The sequence below is a fragment of the Mustela erminea genome, chromosome 1 (assembly GCF_009829155.1).
Source record: "Mustela erminea isolate mMusErm1 chromosome 1, mMusErm1.Pri, whole genome shotgun sequence".
Taxonomy (NCBI): domain Eukaryota; kingdom Metazoa; phylum Chordata; class Mammalia; order Carnivora; family Mustelidae; genus Mustela; species Mustela erminea.
In genome coordinates this window covers 80,461,046-80,481,710 of record NC_045614.1, presented here as the reverse complement: position 1 = coordinate 80,481,710, position 20,665 = coordinate 80,461,046, and the positions used below count along the sequence as shown (strand labels likewise).

General features: G+C 43.1%; 1 long non-coding RNA gene across 1 annotated transcript in view; it reads left to right on the top strand.

The window, feature by feature from the left end:
- The window catches only part of LOC116582731, a 66,986-nt gene extending 50,678 nt beyond the window's left edge, over positions 1 to 16,308 (top strand). The window contains exon 3 of the long non-coding RNA XR_004282509.1: positions 16,184 to 16,308. This is a non-coding gene — a long non-coding RNA (uncharacterized LOC116582731). The remainder of the gene's footprint in view (positions 1 to 16,183) is intronic.
- Positions 16,309 to 20,665: the final 4,357 nt, after the last annotated feature.

The window sequence follows — 20,665 nt, the reverse complement described above, 5'->3', positions numbered from 1 at the left end:
TTCGTTTATGAAGCAAATTTATGATACTTCCTACCCAAAAATTTATGATACTTCCTACCCAAAGAACTCATTGCTTTTTGCGGGGTGACAGGTTCCAAGTTCCCCAAATTCTAGAGTACCAATTCTAGAGTACCGATTAACTATTTCTTTTATCAATTTTGTAAGCTGAACATAAGAGAGAGCTATATGAGAATCGAGGATAGAATATAATCATTTTGGCCGTGGAAACCAAGCAGTTGTTAAACTGTTTTGCAAACAGTAGAGCTAATGAGTCTGGAATATTTAACTGCAGAGAATGGAAATAATATACAGGCTAATGCGTAGATTTTTGTTATAAAACCTGTTTCAATATTTTGTGCTTCTCAAACGATAATAGCTTTTTCTTTAGTTGAATATCTTTAATGGACTGATTCTTTGGAATAGCAGGATAAAACTAGAATTTAAATGACCTGAGAGAACACTGACAAGTAAGTACCCATGTTGGAAACATGGTTAAGCTGTGTTGTAGGACTGTGAGTGCACTTGGCCTCCCCTAGTCACTTTCCCATATGTGACTAATCTTTATTGTCTCCATCATGAATTGTCAAAAGAAGGGGGCGGGGGGAGGCACACCGACAAAAATATATTTCTTGTGCAACTTCCAAGTATTTCTCTCACTCTGTCACTTTACTAATTTTGAGTGCTAGAAAAATGATAAAATATAACATAATTAAAGAACACATGATTATGCCTCAGTTATTTGAAAAGATAGTTTCCATTCTATGATTGGCCTGATTTTCATCATTTTGGATTGATTTTACTATTAGAATCACCTATTTTACTGCAAAAAGAATTGTGTGTGTGTGTGGTTTTTTTGTATTGCCTAACAGAATGCAGGCTCAGATTCTAATAATTTCACAGTAGCTTAAAATAAGTGCACTGATCCACTCATGTTTTCAGTGCCTCTTTCTAGGAAACATGAGGCCCCAGGCTCCTGAGAAAATCACATGAGTAGGAAGCCCAAGAAGGGGACTCAATGGGTGTTTTAGGTCATTGCTTTCTAAATTTAAAAAAAAAAAAAAAAAAAAGCTTATATCTGGTTACATCTCTGGGCCTGCCAGCCATGATGTAATTTTAAAAACAATTATTATTTTGTACTATTTAAGTATAAGTACTATTTACATGTTCACCATAGAAAAGGTAAAATATAGCACAATAAAAGAAAAAATTATTCATAAATCACATGCAAAAATAATTATATGTAAATAATTGTATATATGAAATTTTAAGGCATGTTGTGTTCCCTTTTATATGGTGAAATTTATATGTATGTTATGCAATTTTTATATATATAACGTAATTTATATTTTATTTCATCCATCATTTCAAGATAAAAGCTATGATTACACTACTTTTCTTTTTTTTGTTGTTAAGATTTTAATTATTTATTTGACAGAGAGACACACACAGCAAGAGAGGGAACACAAGCAGGGGGAGTGGTAGAGGGAGAAGCAGGCTTCCCGCTCAGCAGGGAGCCCAATGTGGGGCTCGATCCCAGGAACCTGGAATCATGACCTGAGCCAAAGGAAGACACTTAACAACTGAGACACCCAGGTGCTCCAATACTCACCTTTCAAAATATAACAGGATTCTTAGAGGGTATAGCAAATGTTGCCATTGCTCCACTCAGAACCCCTGAACATTTTGGTGTACTTCAGACTGGCTCCCAAAGTCTACCCCCTATATCTTTGTATCTTTGTGAGCCTGAGCCTTTGGGGCGTGAAAATCCACTTTGCCTGTGAACATGACAAGTCAGAAATGTCTGAGAGTTGACCCCCCACCTTGGGAGGCTCTTCACATGTGACTGACGTATGGAGTGTAAGTAACCCAGCTCCCTCACCTCTTGGCCAGGATGATTGTGACCTCTGTGTTCTATACAACTTTCTTTTTCTTTTTCTTTTTTAAGATTTTATTTATTTGCCTGAAAGAGAGAGAGCACTAGCAGAGGGAGCAGCAGGCAGAGCAGGCAGAGCAGGCAGAGGGAGAAGCAGACTCCCCACTGAGCAAGGAGCCTGATGCAGGGCTCAATCCCAGGACCCTCAGATCATGACCTGACCCGAAGGCAGATGCTTAACGACTCAGCCACCCAGGCACCCCTCTATACCGCTTTCTGGAGTTACCCTACAGGCTGGCTCTTCTGTTGTCCACTGTGGTAGCTGGCTTAAAAATTTATCTTTTTAGCGACACCTGGGTGGCTCAGTCATTAAGCATCTGCCTTCGGCTCAGGTCATGATCCCAGGGTCCTAGGATCGAGCCGCATATCAGGCTCCCTGCTCTGCAGGAAGCCGGCTTCTCCCTCTCCCACTCCCCCTGCTTGTGTTCCCTCTCTCGCTGTGTCTCTCTCTGTCAAATAAATAAATAAAATCTTAAAAAAAAAAAAGGACCTATATACAAATGTCCAGTTATAAGATAAATAAATCCTAGGGATATAGCGTACAGCATGGTTAACATTATAGTTAACAACACTGTGTTGTATATTGGAGAGTTGCTAAGAGAATAGACTGAAATATTCTCACCAGAACAAAAAAAAAATGTGTTACTATGTGTAGTGATGGATGTTAAGTAAACTTACTGTGGTCATCCTTTCTAATATATGCACATATCAAATCATTCTGTTGTGCACCTAAAACTAATACAATACTATATACCAATTATACCTCAATTTAAAAAAAAAAAAAGTTTTCCCAAAGAGCTTCTCCATCCCTTCTGCCATGTGAGGACACAACGAGAACATGGCCAGCCATCTGTGAGCCAAGAGCAGGCTCTCACCAGAATCTTCTGGCACTGAATCTTCAGGCACCTTGATCTTGGACTTCTCGGCCTCCAGAACTGTGAAAAATAAGTTTCTGTTGTGTAGAAGCTACCCAGTGAATGGTATTCCATTACAGCAGCCTGAATGGAGTAAACAGTTGCCTGCTGTCCCTTTTCTCAGGCCTGTGCCTGTGCCTCTCAAATCACTAACTACACTGACTCCTTCCCTTAAGGTAGACTTCTGGGGGCGGGGGCGGGGGGGGGGGGCGGCGGTGGCAGAAAGAAAAGCAACTTGCCAAAGTAACTAACAGAGCCAAGATTAGAACTGTAAATCGCTCCAGAGCCAACTCTCATAACTTCTGGATGAATGGCTTCCCCAATTTGGGGATGCCCACAGGGATCCTCAACTTTGGATTAGCAGGGATCAAAAAGGTGCAGGGAGGAGGTAGCTTTCTCAGGCACTGTTAAAAAGGCCCCACTGCTCAGCCCACAGAATTGGCCACCACCGCCAAGGCCACCCCAGCAAAGAAGACCTTCCTCATCAGCCCTGTGTCATGCTTGTGAGACCCCACCTTGTTTCACACTCACTCCTCCATACTTAATGCCCGGATCGGGGCAGCCAGAGGGCGTGGGCCAGCCAGAGGGCATGGAGGGATCTGAGGCTCATACCTAGGCAGTGCATGCGCTGCTTGAAACAGAAGCAATGGTTGTCTTTGTTCTTGAACAGTGTTCCTGTTGCCTTGGGCTGGCAGAAGCCGTGGCTTTGCCCTCCATGCGGCAGATGGGCAGAAAGTTTGGGCAGTCTGCATGCCTGGCGCAAAGCCCCAAAGGACACACAAATGTCTTTGTGGTGGATGCCAGGGCTGAACCGTGCCACAGAGAGCCGTGTGATGTCCTTTAGAAAGGACAAGGCATCTTTCCTTTCAAAGGAAAACCCATGTTTCAGAACCACTAGGGAGTAAGTAGCTAGACAACATGAAATCATTATCCTTTGTCCCTCTGGGACGGAGTGTGAGGTTGCAAATTTCCCAAGGAAAGCATGTGATTCCTTTCTGTAAAGCATGATTCATTCCAGAAAAGTCCACTTTGTTCTCCTAGTGACAGGGAATTAGAATCAGTATCTTGAACATACAAACAGAGCAGCGTTCCCTATTATCACATAACAAAAAGAATCCAATTTTGTAAGAGAGAATTAGGAGGAATAATGGTGTTCATAGTTTTCTGAACATTCCAGTCTCAGCTTGTGGAAAGAACAATTTTATGTAAAAATATCTGTTTTACCGTAAAATCTAGTGGAGCCCTCATGGTGAACCCGTGGGTCATTACCTGAAATCCTCCTGTGCAGCCATGAACCTGATGAGAACAGAAGTTAGCTTCATTGGCTTTTCACAGCAGCTCATCTGGATTTGCAGGAAGGACTCAGGTTTGCATGCAGCTCTAGCCCTCCACTCAGAGGCCAGTTTGCTCCCTGGAAGGTCCTGATACGGACTCTCTTCAGGATTATGATTAGCTGAAAGGTACCCAGGCCTTCCTCTTGCAAAAAGGCCTTCTCTCCTTTACCTTGTCCTCAGGTCCAGGCAATTAGACACTTCCTTTCTTCTTTCCTTCGAGCACCGTCCTCTCCAGCTCCCTGCCTCTCAAGCCTAGAGCTGTCTTCCCAGCTTTCCTTTCCTTACTGCTATTGTCTTATATTGTATTTTGTAAATTCTACACCCAGTGTGGGGCTCAAACTCACAACCCCTGGATCAAGGGTCACATGCTCTACCAACTGAGCCAGCTGAGCACCCCTCCTTTCCGCTCTTGTAGAAAAACCCACATGCCCTTTTCACAGAAGGCTTTCACCACTAACTGCAGGAAAAATGAGTACGAGAAAGAGTATCAGAAAATATGGGAAAGAAGACTTTTTTTTGACAATCATCAAATTGCGGAAGGGCTATTGTGTAGATGAGATGAGGTCATGTAGAGGGGCACCTTGGGGGGCTCAGCTAGTTAAGCATCTGACTCTTGGTTTAGGTTTGGCTTGTGGTCTCAGGGTCAGGGGATTAAGCCCCCACTTTGGGCTCCACAGTCAGCTTGGAATCTACTCAGGATTCTCTCTTTTCCTTTCCCTCTGCGCCTCCCCCTCCACTCTCTCTCTGACTCTCAAATAAATAAATAAATCTTAAACAAATAAATGGGCTCATATACAAAAAGTAGGCAACCCAAGGAAGAGAAAGAAATGGTAGAGTGACAAATATGGGCCATGCTGATAAGGGACTTGCTCAGCTGAGCTGTGTCGGCAATAACAGCCACCTCCTAATGTTCTCACACTAAGGGTTTAATTCAGAGCTGTCCAGTAGAAATGCAATGCAAACTACATATGTAATAATACACTTTTTAGCAGTCCTATTTTAAAAGGTAAATAGGAACAGGTAAGCTTCATTTTAATAACATTTTTAAACCACGTTATCATTTCAACATGTAACCAATATAAAAACCTCATGACATAGTTTGCAGTCTTTTTTTAATATGAACTCTATGAAACCTGATCTGTGTTTTACACTTCACATGTCTCAGTTTGGACTGTCCATGTTTTACTCTATAGTCACATATGATCATTGCTGTCATAACAGACAGCTTAGGTCTAACACATCTTATTCTGTCCTCTCTCCAAAATGAGAACCATTACTGCACCCCTGGTACCAATGAGGAAACTGAGGCCGAGAGCCATTCAGTAACTTGTCAAAGTGGTCAGCAATGAATAAGGATTTCATTTCTTAAAAGATTTTATTTTATTTATTTATTTATTTATTTTTCAAGAGAGAGAGCACAAGCGGGTTGGAGAGGGACAGAGGGAAAAGCAGATTCCCTACAGAGCAGGGACCTGATGCAGGCAGGACTCGATCCCAGGATCCTGGGATCATAACCTGAGCTGAAAGCAGCCTCTCACCTGACTGAGCCTCCCAGGCACTCTAGAAGTTTCACTATTAAACAGAATCCCATTTGAATCCTGGCTCTGCCACTTCCAACTTCCAGGACCTCTGGTAACTTGCTTAAAGTCTCCCAGCCTCAATTTCCCCATAATTAGAATGAAAGAAATAAAATAATACCTACTACTAGAGTGGCTAAAGGATTAGAGATCATGGATGCAGAGACCTATCAAGTAGCTAGCACATAAAAACAGCTTACTAGATACTGGCTATTCTGATACAAAGGACTGAGCAAAACGTCTCTGTGCAGGGGACATGAAGACTGCTTCTTTGGGTCTAAGAGCTGAAAATGCGCTCCCTGATGTCAGTCTTTCCCCTGCACCTAGCACCCTCCTACCCCCAGCTGGCTGCCACAGACCCAGACTGCCCAGCCCAGCAGTTCTTCTGGAGCCAGGAATCGCTCGCCTCCCTGTCTTTCTCCCTGGGAGATTTGCTTTCTACCCAGTGACTGGTAAACTAATAGAATCTCAATACGTCTGCGCTAGTTATCTATCACAGCATCACAATGACCATAAGACATTGTGGCTTAAAACAACAACATGTATTTTGCTCACAAATCTGCAACCCAGTCATAAATTAAAGTGTGCAGTTTGATAGGGGTTTCATGTATCCGTTCGGTGCCAGGCACCCTGCAGATTCTGTGAACGTGAAAAGAAATCTGATTGCATCCCTGCCTCTCACGGAGCCATGAATCTGGTAGAAGTCCTACAGAGCTGCCTGCATTCTGCTTCTGTGTTAGCCACTCCTCAGGGAGGTCACACCTCAGGAATTCCTTGTCAGTTTGTAGGGTCAATTTTTAATCGATGCAGCATCAATGTCTTCACCTCCAGGGACTTTCAAACCCAAGCCTGTGTGGTGAGGCAGGGAAGACTATAACAGACAGAAGGGTTTGGGTGGGCCATCTGTGTTAGAAATGGACCGAAAGGAATTCCCATAAAGTAATTTCATTTGAATTCTGAAGGTGGATTTTTTTTTTTTTTAGCTTAAAAATCTTCACTGTGGTTATTGTTCTCCATAATTGTACTTTGACAAGACCAGTGCTCTAACCTCTGAGCTACGGAACTAACTGCTGTCACTGTACTTTTCAATGTTCTCTGTTCTACTTGAAGTAAAAATAGTTCATTTACAAAGTTCAACATCTTCTAGGGACTTTGGTTCATGAAAGCTGACTCAGCATGTGTTTCTAACTCTTCCCCACCTAAGTCCCACTGAAGTGGCAGAGGAATTATAACAATCCCGTGAGCCTGTGCCGTGCTGGAGGCTGGAAAGGGTGCCGCCAAGAGACGAGAGCAGAAAGGAATTTTAAAGTGAGAGGAATAGCAAAACCTCATAAAACTGGACTCAGCTCTATGGAACCCAAAGAAAGCGTCTTCCCCCAAAAGTGAAATTTCCCAGAAGCGTCATGGAAAACCCCCAAGAAAAGAGGCAGCAAGAGCTAGGGAAAGGATTGAGCCGTGGGTAGACAACTTGACAACTTTTAAAAGGCAGCAAAACTTGGCTTTGCTTGTCAGAGGCTGACTCTGGAATATCGCCCTCAGGAAAACCTGTTAGCACCTGGTTGTAAAAAGGAAGGTTCCCTGCATGAAACTCCCTGAGGGGGCACTGGACCCACAACTTCTTGGGTAATGGCCCAGGTAAGCTCTGCTGCAGTGAGGAACAGGGAGCTCCATATCTAGAAGACTTTGGAAAGGAAAGGCCACCTAGCGGCACTCCCTACCTCTCTGGTCTCACAGTCACTGGAGCAAAAACTCACCTTGTCAGAACATGCATTGGCTGGCATGTGTACAGGGAGTGTCTTACTTGATCTAGACCATCATCTACAAATATAAACCAAAAAACTCAACTTTACCAGATACTTGAGGAAAATCACTAGTGCAGGAGAAAGTCATCTAAATTGGTACAAGAATGGGAAGAAAGCCTTAATTATGTATTTCAAGTCTCCTCAGATGGTCACAGTTAGCAGACCAAGAACATATAAGGAGAAAGTATGTGAAAGTAAGTAAAGAAAGGATTATTATCCGGGGAACCTGGATTGTGCAGTCAGTTAAGCAAGCTTCCGACTCTTGGTTCCAGCTCAGGTCCTGATCTCAGAGTTGTGAGATGGAGCCCAATGCATGGCTCTGTGCTCAGTGTGGAATCCTCTTGTGGGTCTCTCTCCCTCCCGCTCATGCTCTCTCTCCCTTTCTCAAATAAATGAGTATATCTTTTTTTGAAAAGAGAAAGGATTATTATCTATAACAAGCAAAGAGATTCTATAAATCAGTAAATGAAAAAACAAACTTCCTGCTAGAAAAATGGGCAAAGGATAATTATAGGTCATTCATATTAAAAAAAGTGGTCTATAAATGGAAATGCTCAATTTCAATATTTGGGGTTTTTTGTTTTCATTTTTGTTTTTGTTTTTTTTCTTAAGATTTTTTTTCTTAAGATTTCATTGATTTAGGGGAATCTGGGCGGCTCAGCCTGTTGAACGCCTGCCTTCAGCTCAGGTCATGATCCCAGCGTCCTGGGATTGAGTCCCACGTCAGGCTCTGGGCAGGGAACCTGCTTCTCCCTCTCCCTCTGCCCGCCGCTCGCCTTTCTTGTGCTCTCTCTCTCTCTTTGTCAAAAAAATACATAAATCTTTTTTAAAAGATTAGTATGTTCTCAACAGATTGAGAGAAAGAACATGAGCCGGAGGAGGGACAGAGGGAAAAGCTGACTGCCCGCTGAGCACAGAGCTCCACCTGGGCGCTCCATCCCAGGACCCTGAGATCATGATCTGAGCCGAAGTCAGACACTTAACTGACTGAGCCACCCAGGCACCCCTCAGTTTCATTGTTAACTAAGAAAATACAAATTAAATAAGGTATATTTTTGTTTATCAAATTGGTAAATTTAAAAGGTTGATCAAATACATTTTTGGTGAAGGTGCATAAGAAGGAGCTCACATGCTGTTGGAGGCAAAGCTCTTTTTCGAAGGCAATTTGGCAATACCTATGACAATTTTAAATGCTCCTAGCCTCTAACCTAGCAATTCTGCTTTAGGTAATCCAAACTCCAGAAATGTTTGCATGTATGCACAGAGATACACGTAGAGGAAAGTTTGTTGCTTTAGTCTTTTTAATAGTAAAAAACAAAAGAACAGAAAGCCACATGTCCTACGGTACAGGCACAATTCAGTACACATGGTACATACAAGTATGATGTACATACACAACGCTGTCACATTTTTTTAAAGTGGCCAGTCTACATATTCTGACATGGAAAGATTTCTAAATTGTACATATGTAGTACAAAACAAAACAGACACAAACAAATACATCGAGTGTGACCTCATTGCCTTCATTCATTCAGCAAATGTGTTAACCAATGCCTGTATGTTGGGCCCTGGAATGAGGCTGGGGATTCCACAGTGAAGATGACCTTCTAGTGGGTGTGTGAGATGATTATTAAATACATACATTAACAAGACGATTACAGATTGTGATGAGCTCCATGAAAGAATAACGTGGGGGATGAAAGAGTGATTGGGGAAGGGGAAGTTCCTTGGAAGAGGTGACTTTTTTTTTTTTTAAGATTTTATTTATTTATTTATTTATTTGACAGAGAGAGAGAGAGAGATCACAAGTAGGCAGAGAGGCAGGCAGAGAGAGAGGAGGAAGCAGGCTCCCTGCTGAGCAGAGAGCCCGATGTGGGGCTCCATCCCAGGACCCTGGGACCATGACCCGAGCCGAAGGCAGAGGCTTTAACCCACTGAGCCACCCAGGCGCCCCAAGAGGTGACTTTTTTAAGATACTGAAGGATGAGAATGATTTGGCTAAGTGGGGAGTTGTAAGAGGACACTCTTGGGCAGAGGGAAAGGGAGCATGGTGTGAGAGAGAAGAGGCAGGAGAGGACCTAAGACACTGGTCCACGAACAGGGGATTGGAAATCAGCCTTTGGAGCAGTGACAGTGCGGCCAAGTCAAAGCTGCAAGCAGGGGGATGGGGGGGGGGGTAGATAGTGGGGAGGGGCAACGAGTAGATGGGGGGAGGGGCAACAAGTTCCGACAAGCTGGGGTACTAAAAGATCCCTGATGCACTTGCTGCCACTACCAAGAACAAGGACAGGAGTCAAACAGTTAAGCTGAGAGATTAAATCCTCAATGAATAAAGTGCAAAAAGCAGCCAGCTGGTTGATGGCAGCATGGAGCCGTGCCAAGGGGTAGAGAAAGCTGTCAAGACCTTCCAAAGTCATTTAGGTCTTTGAGAGAGAAAGAAGGTGGAATGGTTTTGGCCATAGCTCTGGTGAGTAAAGTGGACCACTAGTCCCCTTCTGGCCCTAATGGACTACTTTGTTTGTTTATTTGTTTAATGCATAGAAAATGGTCTGGAATGATATGCTCCAACCTAGAAACATGGCTCCTTTGGGTGTGAAAACTTCTCTTTTGACTCAAGCGCTTCTGTTTGGTTGGTTGGTTGGTTGGTTTTTTTCTTTTCTTTTCCTTTTTTTTTTTTTTTTTTAGATTTTTACATATTTATTTGACAGAAAGCGCACAAGCAGGGGGAGCAGTGAGTAAAAGGAGATGCAGACTCCTCACCGGGAGCCCCATGTGGGACTTGATCCCATGACTCCGGGATCATGACCTGAGCCGAAGGCAGACGCTTAACTAAATGAGCCACCCAGGCACCTCTGTTTGTTTCTTTTTAACAATGAGTGTCTATGAATGCAAACATGCATTTGAGAGTTTTTTAAACAGTGAAAATGAAGGATAGGATTAAGGAGGGGGAGGGGGAAGCCAACATAAACATTATACCACCCCCATCACAACTATTAACAGAACAATTTTCATGGACAGTAACAGGTCTCGGGGTATACAGGTTGGCATCACAGAGCTCCCCTAAATCCTATAAAATCAGCCACTAGACTTCTTTGATGGAGGAGTTACACTCACCTTCCTCTCACTGCTCTGATTCTAGAAATGAGCAGTAAAAAAAAAAACCAAAATGGGTCCAAAGGGGCCATTATAATTGATTGGATAGTCAAGATATTCTCAAATTTTAAAAGGAGACATCATTATGAATCTATCATCCTAAAACTTATCTTGACAAGATTAAAAAGAGTTATCTCTTGAAGCTGATAATAAAAAAAAAAAGAAAGAAAGAAAGAAAAGGAAAGTTTGTGAAATGTTGGCTGTCTCTGAGTCAGTCTCTATTATTATAAAGTGCAGTTATCTTTGGCTGTTTGCTTCTCCTCAGTCCCCTATCTGCCTTCCTTTCTTGGTTCTCAGACCATTCCAGGAGAAAGAACTGTCTCAGTGCCAAAATCTTTGAGGAACCATCTCCCTGCGTCATGGCAGCTTTTGTATGTTTTGAATGGGTGTGGTTCTTGCCTGCAGGTGGGTTATGATCCAGCCGTGTGTCTCAGGAGGAGTGAAGACTTTACAAGGCCACTCTGTGCTCCTCTCCAAATGTAATGAATCAGGATATCTGTGGGTGGGGCTTGGGAATCTCTACACTTTTAACAAGATTCCCCAGGCCATTCTCTTCTGCTTAGTGAAGTTTGGCAAATACTGAACTAGGGGCTTGACGGAGGTAACTGGGGGTCATTTCAGAGGTAGAACCACCAGCAAGCATGTAGCTCTCACTATGACTTCTCTCCTTCTTGGGCATGCCGCTTGACAGGTGACATTCATGAAATTATATACTTAATAATAGAAAGATGTAGAGGAAATTATCAGACCAAAGTTGTTGCATTGTCATTTTGTTGCATTTTTTTTAAGCAAGTGAAACTGAAACATAGTATATCTATTATGTTGAGTTTTACATGAAATAATGGAGGTTCAATTTCTTTTTTTAAGTCAAGAAGTCATCTCTCAAATCTCTGAATGTTCTGAACGCTGGCATTTAATCTTTAGATCCTGTAACCTGTCTTAAAGTCCAGTCAAAACCTGAAAAAACAAGGCCAGATGTTCTCCCATATACACACCTGATATTTGGCCCTCCTGAAAATAAACCAAGAAACTCAAGACACATGAGGCAGAATCAGATACCAGCAATTACATAGCCTTGTTTGTGGAGCAAATGAAAAAAATTATTACATGTTTTATTGCACTTCACAATCTATTTACAACTGCCTAGTCATTCCGAGTTTTTGAAATGAAAAGCCCTGTAATAAAAAAATAATAGAGGGGGTACTCTATTGGGAAAATGGTAATGGAACTGTAAGAAAGAATAATAAATTATACCATTGTTGTTCTTTAGTAATCATTCAATAGTCACAAAAAAAAATTAGGATTCAGGCACAGTTCTAGGTACTCAACAACAGCAGTGAATGAAACTAAACAAGCATGTTTGTTCTCATGGAGATTCTAGTTGGGAAGGAGATAAATAAATAAATATGGAGAATATCATGTGGTAAGAGAAGCTATGAAGAAAATTAAGGCAGGGTTAGAGGGCAGAAAGTGAGGAAAGGTTTATTTTGGGGAAGAGAGGATGTAACTAATTTAGACGGGCCTTTGCGGGGAGGGGCCAAGGTGACATTTGAGCAGAAACAAAGGAGTTAGGGAGCGAGGCAAGCGACTAGAGCGGGGAGGGTGGAGATGAGAAGTGTGAGCATATGGATCTGTTCTGGCTGACAGATCAGCAAGAGCAAAAGTCCTGAGGCAGAAGTGTGCTGGGTACCTTTTTTTAAAAGATTGATAGAGGGGCGCCTGGGTGGCTCAGTGGGTTAAGCCTCTGCCTTCAGCTCCCGTTATGATTTCAGGGTCCTGGGATCCAGCCCCGCTTCGGGCTCTCTGCTCAGCGGGAGCCTCCTTCCCCGTCTCTCACTGCTTGGGGCTCTGCCTACTTGTGATTTCTGTCTGTCAAATAAATAAAATAAGATCTTTAAAAAAAAAAAAAGATTGATAGATTGACTGATTTTAGAGAGAGTGGGAATGGTGTGGTGGGCAGGGGGTGGGGGACAGAGGGAGAGAATCCTCAGACTCCCCGATGAGCAGGAAGCCCGACATTCCTCCAAAGTGGAGCTTAATCTCAGGACTATGAGATCACGACCTGAAATCATGAGTCAGACAAGTAACTGCTTAACTTACTGAGCCACTCAGGTGCATTTAAGAAAGAGCTAGGGGGGGCGCCTGGGTGACTCAGTGGGTTAAAGCCTCTGTCTTCAGCTCGGGTCATGATCCCAGAGTCCTGGGATCGAGGCGGTATCAGGCTCTCTGCTCATCAGGGAACCTGCTTCCCACTCTCTCTCTCTGCTTGCCTCTCTGCCTACTTGTGATCTCTCTCTGTCAAATAAATAAATAAAATCTTAAAAAAAAAAAAAAAGAAAGAAAAGAAAAAGAAACAACTAGGAGCCTGTTCAAGGGGAAAAGTAACAGGATGAAATCAGAAAGGTGGCTGGGATTGTGAGCTCATATAGGACGCGGTAGATTTATTTAGATTTAGATTCGGCCCAGAGCTAAAAAGCCATTGGAGAAGTGACCTAATATGACTTATGATTTGCAGATTCAGAACAGTAAAGAGGTCACGGGTAGAAGCAGAGAGACTGATCGGGGGCCACAGCCCGGAATCCACGTGAGAGGTGAGGACAGTTGACAGGGAGGGCAGCTGTGAAGGTGGTGAAAAGTGCTTCCTCTTGGTTGTCAACTGAAGAGCTGACTGGGAAAAGATTTCTCTGTAAAGACATGACCTGTAACAAACCCATGTTTCTTGAGTCACCTTCTGGTTAGGTGTGCCCTCTGCCCTGACCAGTTTAGCTCTTCTAAAGGAAGAATTCTTCTGGTTTTTGGGAAACCAGGGAAATCTCCAAGTTGTGGGAGTCACGCTCTTTCCCATTCCAGATTAGTCTATTCTTGCCAAGGGAAACAATGTCACCCCCCAAAGACCTTTCCCTGGGAAGATTCCACTGACTGCTCTCTAATCCTTGGGCTTTCAAAGGCAAAAATCTCCTCACCCCCTGGGGAAAATAGCCTCGATGAAGACACAACATCGGAATATTCGAAAGGACAGAGGACTCAGCTCAGCAAGCTGGTTTAGCTAGAGTATTAATGATTATGGCAAACTGTAGAAAAACTCATCCCTAATATCCCAGCATCCGTATATTTGCAAAGCCTCTTAAATCAAACAGGTAGCCCTCCCAGGGATGCTTGGTATAGAAAACTGAAGACTGCTGCAAAGCAATAATCTTAGGGTAGAAGCTGCAGCATAGAGAGAGCATGTTTGGCCACAGTAGGGGTGGGAGGAGATGTATGACTCCTATCAGTAGGAAGCTTCCCATCTTCTTTCTGCACTTCATTCATGTATTTGTTCATTCATTTAATTAACTGATCCATTCATTCATCCGGCAGATTTATCAGATACCTACTCTGTGCCAGGCACAGTTCTGAGCTCTGGGGCACAGAGACTTAAAAACAAAAGCAAAAACAAAAACCAGACAATGCCAACTGTGAAGGAATTTGCACAGTTGGAAGGCCACCTGTTATTCTGTGGCCCAGCACAAACGTGAGTCCTCTGCAGGGCCCCAAAGCCATGAACCTTGAGGGTCTCTTGTATGTGTCCTCAGTCCCTCAAGAGTCTCTCTCTCCAAACACGTGGGGTCTACCACTTCAGCACAGGGCAGTTCCCATTTTACTCCTTACTTGCAGCGGAAGGAATCAAAACAAGATGGAAAGAACTTTCTGATTTCGAGTCTGAGCCCTGGGAAGCAGCTTGTGTCTTCGCTGGTTGAAAAGTATTTTAAACCTGACCCCCAGGGGCGCCTGGGTGGCTCAGTGGGTTAAGCCTCTGCCTTAGGCTCAGGTCATGATCTCAGGGTCCTGGGATCCAGCCCAGCATTGGGCTCTCAGCTCAGCGGGGAGCCTGCTTCCCCTTCTTTCTCTCTGCCTGCTTGTGATCTCTCTATCTCTCTCTGTCAAATAAATAAATAATTTAAAAATTAAAAAATAAAATAAAAAATAGAAATAAACCTGCCCCCCATGTAAATGTGAAGAGAAAAAAATTCAAGATGCAAACACATACATACAGAATGATACCTATTTGGTTAAAAAAAAAAAAGTATACACATACATATGTGAGGAGAAAATACTGAAAGGAAACACAGCTAAATGTTTCTGGGGTTATCTCAGGAGATATGGGATATATGGGAGAATTTTTTGTGTTTCCTTTACCTTTCCTTCATTTTCCAAATTTCCCATACTCAGGGTGCATTACCTCTATTATTATTCAAAAGCAGCTTTTTGCAAACTAGTTAATGATCTGCCACCACTTATGTAGTGCCACTTACTCAAACTTCAAAAAGCCCTCTAGAAACCTTTGGAAAGCTGCCGCTGAAGTTCCTTGAATTCTCAACAGTGAGCTTGAGCTCAACTTCATTTTATCGATGAGCAACAGACTCAGGAAGGTAAACATCAGGTCCCAGGCGGGTCGGAACGAGAACGCATGCGCGCGCTGGCGGCTGCAGTATCCCTAGCAATATGGAGCCGCCCTAGAATGTGGGCACTCGTCACCACGCAGATTGGAAGCAGCCTCACGTGTCATTGGTGCTATTGGTCCACAGACCCAACAGGAATAACAAGGACCCTAGAGGCTTTAGATCCCTTATCCCTCCGGGCCTCGGTTTCCCCAGCTATCACTCAGGAACTCTAGTGTTTGCTCCAAGGGGGTGGTCATGAAGGTAAAATGAAAAGACGTTATCTGTAGAGCATTTCGCACGCTGCCTAGTGGACATGAGGGCTCAGAAATACTAGACGTTTTTCACAAACCCGGTGCTCCCTCCCCGACTTACACCATACTCTTCAATACCCGCCAGCCTTACTGGAATCTATCAATGCCTCTCTTATTCCAACTGCCCCCAAGCACAGTCTCAACTCACCCACACGTAGATGTAAATATTGTCTAAGGGGCCTCTGTTTGCAAGAAGGCCCAGGAAAATACTAGGTCTTTCTTTGCTGCAGAAATTTACTTTGCTCTTTTTTAAAAAGGTAAGGGATCTTTGGATGAAATGTTTGCTTGGGGGCTGAGAATTAAAATTTATGTCCCTGAACCCATCAAAACAATTTGTTGTGAAAATTTCAGTTTTAAAAATTACTGCAAAGAACCCTGAAGGAAGAAAATGGGAGGGGGGAGGGGGCGTGTTGTTTGTTTGTCTCAGAGACACTTCAGAGGGTTTCCTCTTCACACAGATGGAAGGAGAGGGTGGTGACAGGGAGCCAAGAGCACAGGGGAGGACACAGAGCGGGCAGTAAAGAAGACCCAAGAAAGAAGCCCTGTTTATAATCAACAAACTTTCTGCTTCACCATGTTAATTCTCTGAGATCTCAATGTTGGAGGAACAGAGCTTCCTGGGCAAATGATGATTGTCTCACTAGCTCAAATAAATCCCAACAAGGAGGGAAAAACTAATTAGAATGGCTGAAAGACAATTCACCTGAGTTTTGTTTTCCTCTTCTTTACCCCATAAAGGATGGTTGGGGAGAAGAAGGTGGGATGCTGCCTCCTGATGATTACTGGAATGTGCCCACCTGCGCAGGAGCTCAAGACCAGCACTTTTCCAAGTGACGACTGTCTCCAGGCTGATTCAATGGCTTAATTAGACAATCTGGTTTTTGGCTGTCAGTCTAGACAGAGTCTTTTTTTTTTTAAAAAGATTTTATTTATGCATTTGACAGACAGAGATCACAAGTAAACAGAGAGAAGAAGAAGCAGGCCCCCCACTGAGCAGAGAACCTGATGCTCAATCCCAGGACCCCGAGATCATGACCCGAGCCGAAGGCAGAGGCTTTACCCCACTGAGCCACCCAGGTGCCCCAAGTCTAGACAGAGTCTTGACTGAAGAATGGTTATGGCTGTGACTGAGTTAAGGAAAGAGCAAGGAGATTCCAAAGGTTTTGGGGGCTTCCAGGGGCCTTTTTTTTTTTTATTCTCTCAAGGTGTAGTCTGGCTGCTGGACTTCCATAGGTCCACCCACACAGCTCTGGCTACAGCGTGTTTTGTTCTAGTGGGTGGCATGAGGGACCCCTGAATTCTCTCCACAACATCACCCTTTTTGTATCATGCATTTAAGTCCATCCCACCAACTGGATGCACAAAGGCTGCAAATATCAGGGGCTAATAAATGCACAATGATTACAGCATCAGAAAGCACTGAACAGTTTGCGGAACCCCACCCCACGTGACCTTGTTTGATCCTTAGGACAACCGTGAGGTATGGCTTAATGGCATCATTTTATAATTAAGAAAACAAGGATCAAAGATTAGGTGACAGGACCCAATCACACAGCAAGTGCAGTGTTGAATAATATTGAGGCAACCAAGTATGAAATGTGAAGTAAATAATGTATCTAATACAGAATAAATAAACATTCCCCAACTTAATGATGAAGTTTAGTGAAATTTGTATTCTGGTCAGACTGAGGCTATTTTAGGCAAATGGCTTACTATTTAAGTACCTCTGTGTACCTTTCCACCTATGACTGGCTGGGCAGCTGTTTGCTCATTCACTCATTCATTCATTTATTCATTCAACAAATATGTATTGATTGGCTGCTGGTTGAAACCCCAGAGGTTGGGAAAGAAGACACCCTGCCCACCAGAGCTTTGAAGGGGAGGCGGAAAAGGGAGGGATGCCAAAGCAGCTGCAGACACCAGTGTGGCTGTAAGAATCTTCAAGAAGAACACCCACAGGCTGTTCAGGAGGGTGGGGAGGAAAGGGGGCCCCTGTAAGTGGTGAGAATCCTCTTCTGCTGCTGGTGCAGGAAATGTGAGTCTGAGTCCCAGCCTCTAAAGCTACATTTTGCAATCCAGTTTCTTGTGTTGCATTGCTCTAGGTTCAGCACAAGGGATTCTACTAAGTTATGAGTTTGCATGTTCTTAGGGTTTGAAATTCAGTTGAGGAAAATTGTTGTCGTTATTTATCGTCATCTGGGTAGCTGACCCACAGATGGGAGTCTGGGCTCTGGAGTCAGTCCTGAGTTTGACTTCTGGGCTCTGCCACCTAACATCTGTGTAACTGTTCCCAGTTACTTACAGAGAGGTTACCCCTCTGTAAGAGAGGTAAGAGAGGTAACCTCTCTGTAAGACCAAATTTTCTCGTCTATAAGTAGGTGATAATAAATGCAGCTACCTTATAGGGCAGTTGCAAAAATTAAGTGGAATAATGCAGGTGAAGTGCCTAAGACATAGAAAGCAATCAATACATCTCAGCTAGTAATTAGTAATAACACTGTATAACCCTTCCCCCTCCAAAAAAAGATCATCGTTAGGAGCTTTGAAGTGGTTGGGGCGCCTGGGTGGCTCAGTGGGTTAAGCCGCTGCCTTCGGCTCAGGTCATGATCTCAGAGTCCTGGGATCGAGTCCCGCATCGGGCTCTCTGCTCAGCGGAGAGCCTGCTTCCCTCTCTCTCTCTCTGCCTGCCTCTCCATCTACTTGTGATTTCTCTCTGTCAAATAAATAAATAAAATCTTTAATAAAAAAAAAAAAAAGGAAAAAAAAAAAGGAGCTTTGAAGTGGAAATCAGCTACGTGAAATTTTCAAGAACTTTCTTTCTCTTTATTATCATTCAGGTATGATAAAAGATAATTATGATTTTCAATTTTCTGATATGTTTACCTTACCACGGCTTGCTATAATTTTGGTGTCCCTCCCCTACATTGGGTTGATATATATATTTTTTAAAATCTATTCCAAAGATCTTACTTTTATGTAAATTATAATAAATATTTCAGGGTTAGAATGATCACAGTTACTAAATTAAACATGTTGTATTTCTGGGGGTACGTGGCTGGCTAAATTGAAAAAACATGTGACTCTTGATCTTGAGGTCAGGGGTTTGAGCCCCATGTTGGGTGTAGAGATGACTTAAATAAATAAATAATCTAACAAGAAAAAAAAAAGCAAAACATTTTTTTACAAAAATAGCAGAACAGATCCTTCCAGAAACCACATGGCCTGTTAATATTGTTTTAGGACCAAGTAAGTGAAGCTATTTGGAAATCAATGTTTAAACATTTTTATGAAGTGAGCCATACGTCAAATAAAACGGGACAAACGGAGGAGTATTGTAAAGAAAATACAGGATATCTGCTTATGGTGTTACTTCATATGTCTATTTCCCTCTAGGCAAAGTTTTTTTTTTATTATTGTTGATGTGATTTCTTTTATTCCGTTGTCAATACCACCAGCGCAGGTAAGTAATAAATGATTCTGATTGTTATTTTATATCCATATTGTATGTCTTCCCCTGCAAATGCCTATTCATTTCATGGATATGAAAGTAATAGAATAACATCAGTGAAAAACAGACAAAAAGACAAAGAAAAAAACGAAAAACAACATCCTCTCCATCCCCTACCACAACGACTGGTATTTCTGTGTTGATTCTTGGCTTTTGTGTAGTACTCACGGTGATTTCCTGCACAGGCTCTGCGGTCGGGTGGTGGAGTTTGCATCCCGCCCCTCCTCTTAACCGTGTGTGACCTATGCAAAATCGCTTCACTCTCTTTGTGTGTCTCTGTTTCCTCACCTGCATAATAGAGATGATAGTAATAGTACTTATCTCTTGTGGCTAGTGTGACGATTAATTGGAATCATAAATTTTAGTAGTATAATGGAATATTCCATTTCTAATAGTAAATGGAAAATTCTTGCATAAGGCTTGACATAGTGATTGCTCAATAAATCGTAATTATTCATTTTATTCTATTCTCCTGTGGTCCTTACCATAACCCTGTGAAAGTTACAGAGTTAGTACTGCTTTTCCTTCTCACAAGAGAACTGAGACCCATCTGAGAGGGAGGGTATATCACATTCACAGTTCTGGTCCAGTGGCTGTTTTTGTTGTTGTTGTTGTTGTTGTTTTGTTTTTTTAAGATTTTATTTATTTGAGAAAGAGAGAGCATGAGTGGGGGAAAGGAAGTTGGGTGGTGGTGCAGATGAAGAGGGAGAAGCAGACTCCGTGCTGAGCAGGGAGCCAAGCTCAGGGCTCAATCCCAGGACCCTGGGATCATGACTTGAGCCAAAGGCAGACCCTTAACCAACTGAGCCACCCAGGCGCCCCTCCAGTGATGTTTTTTTAAGACAAAGGAGAAATGGTACATGTTTCTGCTTCTCAGGAGATTCCTTTTAAGGGACAAGCATTCATTGCCTCTTGATGTGATGCAACAGGAAGTACGGTGCCACATATAACAACTCTCTTGGTGAAAAAGTTTAACTGGAATGAGCCACACCTCATTTACAGAATATAGGGGCACCTGTGTGGCTCAGTCGGTTAAGTGTCTGCCTTCAGTGCAGGTCATGGTCTCCAGATCATGGGATCAGGCCCCATGGCGGGCTCCCAGCTAGGCGGTGGGTCTGCTTCTCCCTTTCCTTCTGCCTTTCCCCCTGCTTTTGCTCTTTTTCTCCTAAATGAATAAATAAAATCTTTAAAAGAAATACACAGTATATAGGAAGGATAGAGGGGTATTATTAAATGGTACCCTGATGAAAAATATTTAAGCAAATCTGTAATGTAGGGCATTCTACAATACAAACTGGCATGTCTTTTCAATGACTCAATGAAAATGCCACAAGGAAAAAAAGGGGGAGAGATGTGGGATAGTTGGGAGATTGTTCTAGATTAAAAGAGACAAAACAGGGGTGCCTGTATGGCTCAGTGAGTTCAACAACTGACTCTTGGTTTTGGCTCAGGTCATGATCCTAGAGTTACCGGATTGAGTCCTGTGTTGGGGCTCAGCAAGGAGTCTGCTTGTCCCTCTCTGTCTCAGCTCCTCCTCCTGCTCTCTCTTTAAAATAAATAAATAAATAGGGGCGCCTGGGTGGCTCAGTCGGTTAAAGCCTCTGCCTTCGGCTCAGGTCATGGTCCCAGGGTCCTGGGATTGAGCTCCGCATCGGGCTCTCTGCTCAGCAGGGAGCCTGCTTCCTCCTTTCTCTCTGCCTGCCTCTCTGCCT